Here is an 11,883-nt window from a genome sequence, read left to right on the forward strand (position 1 = left end):
CCATCAGAAAGGTATGCAAGCTCCAGGTGTTGTATGTGCTCACTCAGTGCTTTCAACTTATCAATTCTGATGTCTAATTTACCAACTTTTTCCCCATAATATATGCTTTCTGTGGCATAAGAAAAATTTGCCTATTCCATGGTCACAAGGATTTATCCAGCTTAGACTTCACTGAGCTTCCGGAATCTGTGTTTACTTTTCATCAAATGTGAAAAAATCCCATCCATCTTCTTCTTCAAATTTTTTTTCTGCTTCCCTTTCTCTTCTCTTGATACAAAAATCACACATTAAACCACCTAATACTGTCCCACAAGTCAAAAAGCTTCGATTCATTTTTTTTTTTTCAGTTGTTTTCTATGCTTCAGTTTGGGTATACTCTTGCTCTATCTTCTAGTTTGCTGAACTTTTCTTTAGAGTATCTGCTATTCATCTCACAAAGTGAATTTTTCTCTTTAGATGTATTTTTCAGCTAAGTTCCATTTTCAAAAGCCTTTCATTTTTATCCTCATTATGTTCCGTTTTCTGTTAGATCACTAATTCACAATGTTACATTGCCAATCACTGGATTTTGTCATCTTATAAGAATGTTGTACTCTCTTCTGACAGGTACTTGAGAATTAGCATAATACACTGGAGGCTTATTTTTAAACTTTGTTAGAATGTGTCTAAAGCTAACTAAGCTCTACTACTAAGGTCTTTCTGGGGATTCTAGTGAATGCCCTAGGTATTCAAACACTTCCCAGCCCCATGTGCCCTGGATATTGTTCCACTTAAAGCTCTCTAGTCATTCTTTGCTGGGCCTCCTACAGAGACCTCTATACAAATTTTTGGTGGTTTTTCTGTCTGCCTCCCTCCTTTCTGACAATACGATCTGCAACTTCCAGCCAGGTAAGTGTTCCCCAACTCCAGTCTCCTCAATTCAGCAAGACCAACATGCTTTACTTGGTTTTTCCTTCTGAGACCATGATCTAAAGAGTGACTCCAGACAGAAAGCAATTCCAAGTAGAAAGCAGAGGAACTATGGATCTCGCTTCATTTGTTTCCAGTCTCTCAGTTCAAATACTACCTGTTGTCCAATATTTGGAAGAATTTTTTCATACATTTTGTCCAGTTTCCTAGTTGTTCATGGTAAGAAAGCAAGTATGGTACCAGAAGATCCATCATGGCCAAAAACTGAAGTCTCATCTAGTTTTGTTGTATAGACTGTTCATCAGTTTTTGTTGTAAGTTATCTGTTTGTTTCTATGTAGGGATCCAGCCATAACCTTCCAGCCTCTCTCAGCAGTGTTTTAACATTTAATAGAAAGCAGGAGTAACAACAATGAACTTGAGAAATGTTAACAAGTTTAAGCTGACTGTAGTAATACTGTGAACACAACAATGAAAATGTATTGCTTTAGTAATATGGAGAGAAATTGTTCATTTTTGTTAAAAAAAAAAAAAGAACAGATGGGGCTTGAATTAATGTCCCACACATTCATACATGTTATTACTTCCGAAATGTATGGCATGCCGACATGACTGATAAAACAAATTCATTTAAAACCATTAAAAGGACATAATAACTTGCTATTAGTACTTTCTCCTCAATCTAAAATAACTATATAATACCTGAAAGACCAAAAAGTTTTGTGTTTAAAAAAAGACAATTTCTAGAAGGCAGTTTCAATATTTATCAAAAGCCATAAAAATGTACACATGTCCCAGCTATCCCAACTTAAAGAAAGGAAAGGATGTATGTACATGTGAACATTAAATTATAAAGAAACTGTTAAAGATTATTTCTTGGGAGTGAATAATGAATGTTCTCATTCTTCCTATACATTCCTGTTTCCTAAGTTTTCAATAATGAAGTACTATATGTGAACACACACACGCGTGTACATACACACACACACCCGACACAATTTATTTAAAAAGGCAGTATCCTCACACTTGAAATCATGTAAAAGTTTAGAGACCACTAAATGGCATGGTAACAATGAACCCTGGAGATAATACAAAAGGGCAATGCTGGTTAGTAATAGTTACGTCTGAAGCATGAGATCAAGGTTGGTAAGCAATCCTTTTATCTCACTGGAAATTACAGCCAGAGAAAACCCAAATGCCAACTTCAGGAAGCACAATGTAATGGCCAGAGCACTGCACTGAAAATATGAACACCTGAAATCTAATTCCAGTTCTGCTTATCATTGTCTGTGTAAGTTTCTTCATTTGTAAAATGAGAGGACTGGATACGATATCCAAGATCCTTTTCTCCTCCTCAATTCCATTAATCTATACAGGGTGAGATCCAAGAATTTTTTTTTTTTAATATTCTTGTTACATCCCTCAGGTAATTCAGGTGATCACTCCGGTTTCAGAACCACTGTCCTAAAATAGGCATTTCCATGATTAAGTAGTGGATTGCATATTGATTATATGGTGAATGTTATTAAAAAAATGGTAGATATTCTTTAATAAGATGGCTAAATGTCATATCATCAAGAATCATACAGTATTGCTAGTTCTATAATACACAAATGGATTTTTGTTCTGTGGAGTTTAGAAACCCACTTTTTGCATGCTTTCCATGGCAGGTTATAAGCTTAAAATGTGAAAAGCAATATGATATCAAGTACAGAACAAAACAAAATCTGAGTAAACTCTTACTTTGCTCAAGAAATGAGAACTTTTATTTAATTTATGAAGGACAGCATTCAGAGGATTTTAAACGCCCTACATAAAAGTCCCTTCTTTGACCACAGTGTAGAATCCAGATTCATTCCCAAAACTTCTCCTTAAAAAATTTTTCCAACTCTAAAAAAATTGCTGTAGACGATAGAAGGCTGACTAACTCACAGAAATGTCTGCCCCTACTTTGTTTCTTTCCTGGAAATAAAACTCAAATCTGCCAGTCTTCACTGTCATCACTACTGATGTCCTTGTCTGAGTTTTTCTACTTTATCTTCACAATCTTCCTGAACTCTATCAATCTTGTCCTCAGGCCTGCCTACCTTTAGTCCTCTTTCTACTTGCCTGCGCTCAGTCCATTTTGCACAAAAGAACTCCTTTCCTGTTTAAAACAACTCAAACTTCCCTTCACGAAAGATTTCCCCAACTACACCCAACCATGCACTAGAACCATTATTATAATACCAAACCAGTATGTCCCCCTCAGTATGTTCTCCCTCAACCCATTTAGAACCATGTAATTAACTAACTGCATTAAAGCAGACATCTATTTTGTGTTTTGTCACATGTCTCTTGCTTGACTGTAATTGTTTTCAATTTAGGATCATATCATTTATCTCACCAAACGTTGTGGGTGCTTAAGTTTCCAGAACCGTAGTAGGATCTAAGAAGCAAAACAAATAAAATGAACTCCCTATCGTGAAGGAGCTTACAATTTTGAGCATGCAGGTCTGTATGAGTAGGTAGGTCTGTGTGTGTAGCTAGGGGTGGGAGGGAAATTTAATCCAGATGACAAGATAAAAAAGAAAAATCAAGGCAGCATCCAGTGGAAACACAAGAGAAACACTGATCAAATTTTTAAAATACTTCTATATTGTCTGACTGAAGTATGCTGCTTTTAAAAACAAACAAACAAACAAAAAACAAACAGTGGGGCGCCTGGCGGCTCAGTCAGTTGACTGACTGACTTCGGCTCAGGTCGTCATCTCACAGTTCATGGGTTCAAGCACCACATCAGGCTCTCTGTTGTCAGCAAAGAGCCAGCTTTGGAGCCTGTCTCCTTCTCTCTCTGCCCCTCCCCTGCTTGCACTCTCCCTCTCTCAAAAATAAACATTAAAAAAAAAAAACAGTAACAATTATTTTTCAAAACGGAAGAAAGGAGAGAAGAAAGGAAAACCTGGGTGCAAAGCTCTGAGACTATTTACTGTTATCAACCATTGCTGGGAATCTGAAGGCCATGGATTATTTTCCTACCACAATTCACTTGAATATAAAACAAAAACAGTAAAGCAATAACTATCACAACATAAATGGTGGGGATAATAAGCTCAAACAGAGAGCTGCTAGCATTTCTTTTTGAAGGTATGAGCCTGACCCAACTTTGGGGCAATCACAGAAAATATAGCACCCCTGTAAGTGCTCCAACACTGAACTGACTTTAACTCTTTCAGAAAACAATATGTTAATCTTTGAAATGCAACCACCTTTCACAGTAAATAAATTTTTGTAATGAGACTGCAGGTGGTCTACATGCAAAACCACCTCCTTTTCAGTCCTTGAGAATACAGGTTTACTAAATAAAGTGCCGATTTCAATAAGCACGAGAAGAAACACCTTGGATGTCAGAGAAATATCACATAGCCTTCCAATTGTGATTTAAAAAAACTAATAAATTATTTAATAAAATTAAAAAAAAAATTTTTTAAATGGGGGGCACCTGGATAGCTCAGTCAGTTAAGCATCTGACTTCAGCTCGGTCATGATCTCACAGTTTGTGGGTTTGAGCCCTGCATGGGGCTCTGTGCGGACAGCTCAGAGTCTGGAGCCTGCTTCAGATTCTATGTCTCCCTCTCTCTCTGTCCCTCCCCTGCTCACACACACACTCTCTCTCAAAAATAAACATTAAAAAAAATTAAAAAGAAAAAAGAACTTTTTCCTCTTTGAATGTTAAAATTCTACTCTTCAAAACAGAACCATCTTGAGATTGTGGGAAGGGCTTGGCTTACTGGTAATAAAACATGTTTAAAAGTTTCTAGTAACTAAAAGGGGAATTTTACCTTTCAAGGAGTAGTCTCATGACTCATACAGAATGAAACTTATAAACTGTCAGAACATATTTCTTTAAATAAGCCTTAATTTTTGCTTTTTTCGGTTTTCAACTAAAGTATTTAAAATTGTTCTATAATCCCATTAGAGACTACCTGAATTTCATGCCATAAATACATTTAAAGATGGAAGACAATTTCATCTTTTTTTTTTTTTTTCAACGCTTATTTATTTTTGGGACAGAGAGAGACAGAGCATGAACGGGGGAGGGGCAGAGAGAGAGGGAGACACAGAATCGGAAACAGGCTCCAGGCTCCGAGCCATCAGCCCAGAGCCTGACGCGGGGCTCGAACTCATGGACCGCGAGATCGTGACCTGGCTGAAGTCGGACGCTTAACCGACTGCGCCACCCAGGCGCCCCGACAATTTCATCTTTAATAGACATAGTTTGTAAATGATCATCTTTTTTATTTCAGTTGGCTAGAAACAATTTGTAAAAGCCAAGCCTGGGGCGCCTGGGTGTCTCAGACGGTTAAGCACCCCACTCTTGATTTTGGCTCAGCTCATGATCTGAGGGTCATGGGATCAACCATGGGTCGTGGGTCACCTCACCCGTGTCAGGCTGAGCGTGGAGCCTCCTTGAGATTGTCTCCCCCTCTCCCCCTCAGCCCCTCTCTCCCACATGTGCTGTCTCTCTAAAAAAATAAATTAATACTAAACTGGCAGCGCCTGGGTGGCTCAGTCGGTTAAGGGTCCGACTTAAGGCTCAGGCCACGATCTTGTGGTTCATGAATTCAAGCCCCACATCAGGCTCCATCCTGACAGTGCAGAGCCTGCTTGGAATTCTCTCTCTCCCTCTCTCTCAAAATAAAGATATAAATTTAAGAAGAGGAGCCAAGCCTTCCTTTTGCATAGATATCTGTCTTAAACACTGAAGGGTTAGGGAGGGGGTGGTGTTAGGTTGTGTTAGGGAAAATTTCTTGTAATTTCTGGTGAGGTAGACATGGCAAGGAGGGCACTGTACACCTATTACTGAAAGTAATCATCGGGACCTTCTGAGCTCCTAGAGACTTCCTCTCTGCCATATGCAACTCAGCAATGACCCAAGGAACAAACAATTCCTTCCAATCCAGGGGAATCCCTGAATCTACACTCATGGCTTCCAAAACGTTATTTCCCTTTTCTTTGGGGTGGGTTTTTTTTTTTTTTTATTTTTATTTTAAGTAGGCTCCACACCCAATGCGGGCTCAAACTCACACCCTGAGATCAAGAGTCACATGCTCCATGGACTGAACCAGCCAAGCAACCCTGGGCTGGTATTTTGTAACCGTGAATGGACCACAATACCACGTTCAGCCAGAAGATGCTTATATCTACAACACAACGTATCCCCTAGCCTGAAATTCATCAAGTTACAGACTTTCAACATGTTAGTTTTCTCCCATTCTTCACTCTAGAAGCTTGAGATTCTGTTTACTGGTAGTGACAACCACTTACTGAATATGCACTATGTGATAACCACTTCAGTATGCTAAGTAATTTTGTGCTTAACTCAAAGAAGATATTACTACCACCCCCACTAGAAAACGACAGAACAGTTAATGAAATTATCTGCCCAAGATCACACAGCTAGTGGCTATACACATTTTACATGCTAGCTTATTAAAATACTACTCTTAACTTCTAGATCCCCAATAACTAACAGAGTGCCTATCACTTAACAAGCACGCAAATATCTGCCCAACAAATAAATGGTAGCACCACATGTGTTTTGCAAGCAAATGGTACCTCTCTCCTCCAGGAGTCTGGAAATATACGGGAGCATTTTAGGTTCTCCCCGTATGGAGGCCAGACAACAGACGGTCCTGTCCAAAATGCCAGTAGCACTCATACAGGAACACTAAAGTACAGGCTGGTTCATAAAGAAAAGCTTTCATGATAAAGTTAATCCACCTATTATCAGTTTTAATTTACAAGTAACTTTCTATTCACTGATAGCTTGCTTAAAATATCTTTTAAAAACACACCGGTTTCAGGGAGCGCCTGGGTGGCTCAGTCAGTTAAACATCTGACTTTGGCTGAGATCATGATCTCACAGTTTATGGATTCGAGCCCCAATTGGGGCTCTCTGCTGGCAGCTCAGAGCCTGGAGCCTGCTTCAGATTCTGTGTCTCCCTCTCTCTCTGCCCCTTCCCTGCTTGCTCTCTCTCTCTCTCTCAAAAATAGTAAACATTAAAAAAAGAAATTTAAAAAAAACAACAACAAAAGAATATAGTTTGCTGGGAATGCAAGCTGGTGCAGCCACTCTGGAAAACAGTATGGAGGTTCCTCAAAAAACTAAAACCAGAATTCCCCAGAGACCCAGCCATTGCACTACCAGGCATTTATCCATGGGATACAGGTGTGCTGTTTCGAAGGGAAACATACACCCCCATGTTTATAGCAGCACTATCAACAATAGCCAAAGTATGGAAAGAGCCCAAATGTCCATCAAGGGATGAATGGATAAAGAAGATGTGTATATATATGTATACATATATATGGATGAATGGATAAAGAAGATGTATATGTATATATGTACACACACACACACACACAATGGAGTATTACTCGGCAATCAAAAAGAATGAAATCTTGGCATTTGCAACTACGTGGATGGAACTGGAGGGTATTATGCTACGTGAAACTAGTCAGTCAGAGAAAGACAAATATCATATGACTTCACTCATATGAGGACTTTAAGATACAGAACAGATGAACATAAGGGAAGGGAAACAAAAATAATATAAAAACAGGGAGGGGGACAAAACAGAAGCAACTCATAAATATGGAGAACAAACAGAGGGTTACTGGAAGGGGTGTGAAAGGGGGGATGGGCTAAATGGGTAAGGGGCATCAAGGAATCTACTCCTGAAATCATTGTTGCACTATATGCTTATCTGGATGCAAATTTAAAAAAATAAAATTAAAAAAAAAAAAGAATATAGTTTGAAATGTCTAGTTCCAAAGGTCAGTCATCTCAGTAAGATATTAGAATGGTCTGGGTCATTGCCTGAGCTATCTTTCCAAGGGCACTATGCTAATGGTTTCTACTAGGTCTTAAAAACATTTATGAAATGGGAATCTAACATGAATTAGTTTATACATAAAATGGTATTAAATGTCACATCCAAAGGGTGAAAAAGATTTACTCCTGCAGACAGATCAGAATATGTACAAGAACAAAATTTACCTAGGAGGTACTTAGTCCAAACTGTAGCTACCCCTAAACAAACTCAAGTTCAATAGGAAGACTGCTTTGGAATTAGTGGACTACAAAGGAGATCCTGCTGTAAAGGTTTATTTCGGCATTCCAGTTTTGCTCTTTGGCCAATGGAATTATTTCACAAGTTGTGGAAATAATCATAGTATCCAACTTTTGAAGCCCAAAAGTTTCTTTTTAGGTTGTAAAAACAAATGTAAATGAAGCTCCTAAGACTAAGATGCCAAAAATTAAAAACAAGTATCTTCTATCCAGTTTTAAATGCAAAATTACACTATCTAGCTCTCAGCATTTACGTTAGGCAGATGCCAGGTACTGTTTCTTTAGATTTTATCTAGTCCCTGCAAGATATACCAAGAGAAAAAGATCCGGGAGCTCTGAGACACAACCCTGAGGCTCCGCTGCGTCTTCAGCACACCTTAAAACTTGCTTGTTGCCAAAGAACAGTGATTGACAACCTGAGCACTTTGAGCTCTACTTTGTTGCTCATTATCTCCTCCAGCTGCTGTGTACTGACTAGGTTTACCCAAGCTTACAGAAAAGCAGTTTTAAAAGCGCTGACCACCACTGCCAATCCTTTGAAGGTGTCCTACTAGAAAAAGTTCACCAAAACTGCTGAATCAAAGATTACAATGTACTTTAGGAAACTCAGCCTTCTCTCTAGATATGATTGTGGTTAAGTATTATGTAGGTGTATCAGCAGGAACAATACCAGGAGTCAGTACACTCTGGAAGTTATGCCACACTGAGACAAAACTGTTTCTAGCTCCAAGGGTCTTAACAGGTTCCTACCTTTACAATGAATAGCATTTTCATCTACCTTCTCTCAAAGACCTGTGAGAACAAGATAAACATGAAAGGTAACTGAATTCGCCCGGTTACTATTGTTCAATAAAAGGTATTCTGGGGGCGCCTGGGTGGCGCAGTCGGTTAAGCGTCCGACTTCAGCCAGGTCACGATCTCGAGGTGCGTGAGTTCGAGCCCCGCGTCGGGCTCTGGGCTGATGGCTCAGAGCCTGGAGCCTGTTTCCGATTCTGTGTCTCCCTCTCTCTCTGCCCCTCCCCCATTCATGCTCTGTCTCTCTCTGTCCCAAAAATGAATAAACGTTGAAAAAAAAAAAAATTAAAAAAAAAAAAAAAAGGTATTCTGGAGAAGATAACATTACCAGACGATAAGTCTGAGAGACCAAAGACAGATTTTTGCAAAAGAATCTCTAGTCAACTCCCAAACGATTCCCTGTGGACTTCAGGACTGCTTAGGGGGTAGTTAGAACTGCCCTCAGTGAAGGGTCAATATAGAATCTAATCACTCTTTCCCTTCCCTGACTCCTTAAGTCTTAAAAGTGAATACAGTTAAACCTCCTCAATTCCTTAGTGGAGAGAGAAGGTATCCTGACTTCAAACCCTTCAGTGGCTCTCCATTTCTTACAGGAGGAATCTATTAATTGCTTTGCCATCTCTTGGCAGGAATTACAACAATGTCCTCCCAAGGTGGTTTCCCCTCATTTACTTTTGCACCCTCCACTCTCTCAACAAAATTTTATTTTTTTTAAAAAATTTTTAATGTTTATTTTTGAGAGAGAGCATGAGTGAGGGAGGGGCAGAGAGAGAGGGAGACACAGAATCTGAAGCAGGCTCCAGGCTCCGAGCTGTCAGCACAGAGCCTGACATGGGTCTCGAACTCATGAGCTGTGAGATCATGACCTGAGCCGAAGTCAGACACTTAAGTGACTGAGCCACCTGGGCACCCCAACAAAATTTTATTTTTAAAAACCACGTCTAGGGGACCTGGGTGGCTCAGTCGGTTAAATGTCTGACTTCGGCTCAGGTCATGAACTCAGGGCTGGTGAGTTCAGGCGCCATGTCGGGCTGTCTGCTGTCAGCATGGAGCCCACTTTGGATCCTCTGTCCCCACCCTTCCACCCTTCCCCCACTTGCGTGCTCTCACTCTCTCTCTCTCAAAATAAATAAATATTAAAAAACAACAACAACATGTCTAACTCACTTTACTGACTATAATCTTCACTGGCTTCCCTTTACTTTTAGGATAAAAGCCCTGCTGGGCCTGATCCCAGCCTTCCTCTGCATGCCTCTCTCACATAGCTCCCTCCAGGTTTGGCCATGCTAGCCCTCCTACAACTTCTCAAAAGCTTTATTCCTCTTCACATCTCAGGGCACAGACATACATACGCTGTTCTTTCCACCTGGAACATTTTCAGTCACACCTTCTCCTCCTTTATAGCCTCTTTTCAGCTATCAGTTTGAAAGTCACATGCTCCAAAAAGCCTCATATATATGTAGCTCAGTTGAATGAGTATCAGTTGAATGAATGAGTAAATATCATTCAGTAGTCTTCATTATCAGACCCCAACTTTATTTCTCACTTCTCTGTTAATTCAAATCCACCACAAACCTGGATTTTTTACTCCCCTAGAAGCACTTTCTTCTCATCTTCAGGCCTTCAAATCCTGTGGATTTTCCTCACCTAGAAAGTTCTCATTTCTCTCCACTAGTTCAAATCCCACTGGCTTGCAAAGGCCCAGCCCCAGTTATCTTTCCTCCAGGACATTTCATGATAGTGTCGGTTCATATCTCCATCCCTACTTCACAATTCCAAAGCACTTAGCATTCTTTTTGATAATTTCTTGTAACTTCATAGTACTTCAATGTTTCATGTGTGTGTGACTTCTCTCCCCAACACTGGTGGGAACTCCTAAGGCTGGACTGTTTACACCCCACTCCCGCATTCCTAGAGCAGTGCTAAGTTCTGAGCTCTGCTGAAATATTTTATTTTTCCCTAACATACCGGACTTTTCCTCTGAAAAGAGTATCAGCTTCTATTTACTCATTTTCAGGTGATTCAATTTGCCATACGTGACTCTCTCACGTTCCTTTGCAGGGTTTCTTGCCTACCCTTCCCCCATTCTAATAAAAAATGGTTTGAGTTCTCTGGATTCTCACTCTTTCCCCTGCCTATAAAGATCCTGCATCCTGTGCGAGAGACCCCTGCCAGTAGTGAAGGGCTCGTAGACCCTTTAAACTGCCATCCCCCTACTCACAAGCACGTACACCCAGTGAAGGCTCTCGAGCTCGCTGTGACTTCACACAACACCACCCCAGATCCTCATCTGGGCCACTCTGTTACATTTCATCCCTCTCAATCAAGGGGCGTGGATTTGCTCCCCACCCTCAATGCAAGGAGAGATGTCCCAGACCCTCACTGTTTTGCCTTCCTGTCTCTGCTATTCCGTACCCCCTAGGGCCATTTCTTTTTCCCTGCTTCCTCTTCCTTAGAAACAGAACCTACGCCCAAGGTTTCAACGAACTGGCGCCGAGAAACCAGCCACAGCCACCCAGCCAGCTCCAACGCCACAGCTTCGGCCCCGGCGCCCGCCCCCATCCCTCCCAGACGGCGACCGCAGCGCAAGGTTCGGCCTGGCCAGGACTCCCCATCCGGGGTAACCATCGCTCACTGACCCAGGAAGATGTCAAACGACGAAATGGCTGCACTAACAGGTACGGAGGCGGACAGCCCGGCAGACGTTAACGGCTCAGCGCTCCATCCCTCCCGGACCTAAGCTCCGGCCCCACGGCTTTCACGACCCCAGCGTCTACGGAGCAAGTCACGTGCCAGCCGGAGCAATCAGCTGACCGCGGCGCTCGCCGCTTCGCCTACGCGCGCGCCACTGCGCAGCCGCAGCTGCCGTCGCAGCAGGGACCTCCGAGGAGGGGCGGGGCTGGGATGCTGTCCCGGGAACCTGGAAGACCCGGGAGGGCAGGCGGCCGCTGTTCCGGGGTGGGTGGAGTTTGCCGCCTCTCCCAGAGTCCTGGCGCCGTCCGCTCCGCCCCCTGCGAACGTCACCACCGCCGTCCCTAACGTTATTCCACTTCTTCAGGTGTCTGC

General features: G+C 41.6%; 1 protein-coding gene across 2 annotated transcripts in view; it reads right to left on the minus strand.

The window, feature by feature from the left end:
* Positions 1-11,659, minus strand: part of ATP6V1C1 (ATPase H+ transporting V1 subunit C1) — a 48,082-nt gene extending 36,423 nt beyond the window's left edge. Inside the window, exon 1 of one of the 2 annotated variants that reach the window (XM_030303759.2) lies at positions 11,457-11,659. The gene's annotated coding sequence lies outside the window, so the exon portion shown is untranslated. The remainder of the gene's footprint in view (positions 1-11,456) is intronic. The other variant, XM_030303760.1, reaches the window with a different exon arrangement.
* Positions 11,660-11,883: the final 224 nt, after the last annotated feature.

Source organism: Lynx canadensis, chromosome F2 (assembly GCF_007474595.2).
Source record: "Lynx canadensis isolate LIC74 chromosome F2, mLynCan4.pri.v2, whole genome shotgun sequence".
Lineage (NCBI taxonomy): Eukaryota > Metazoa > Chordata > Mammalia > Carnivora > Felidae > Lynx > Lynx canadensis.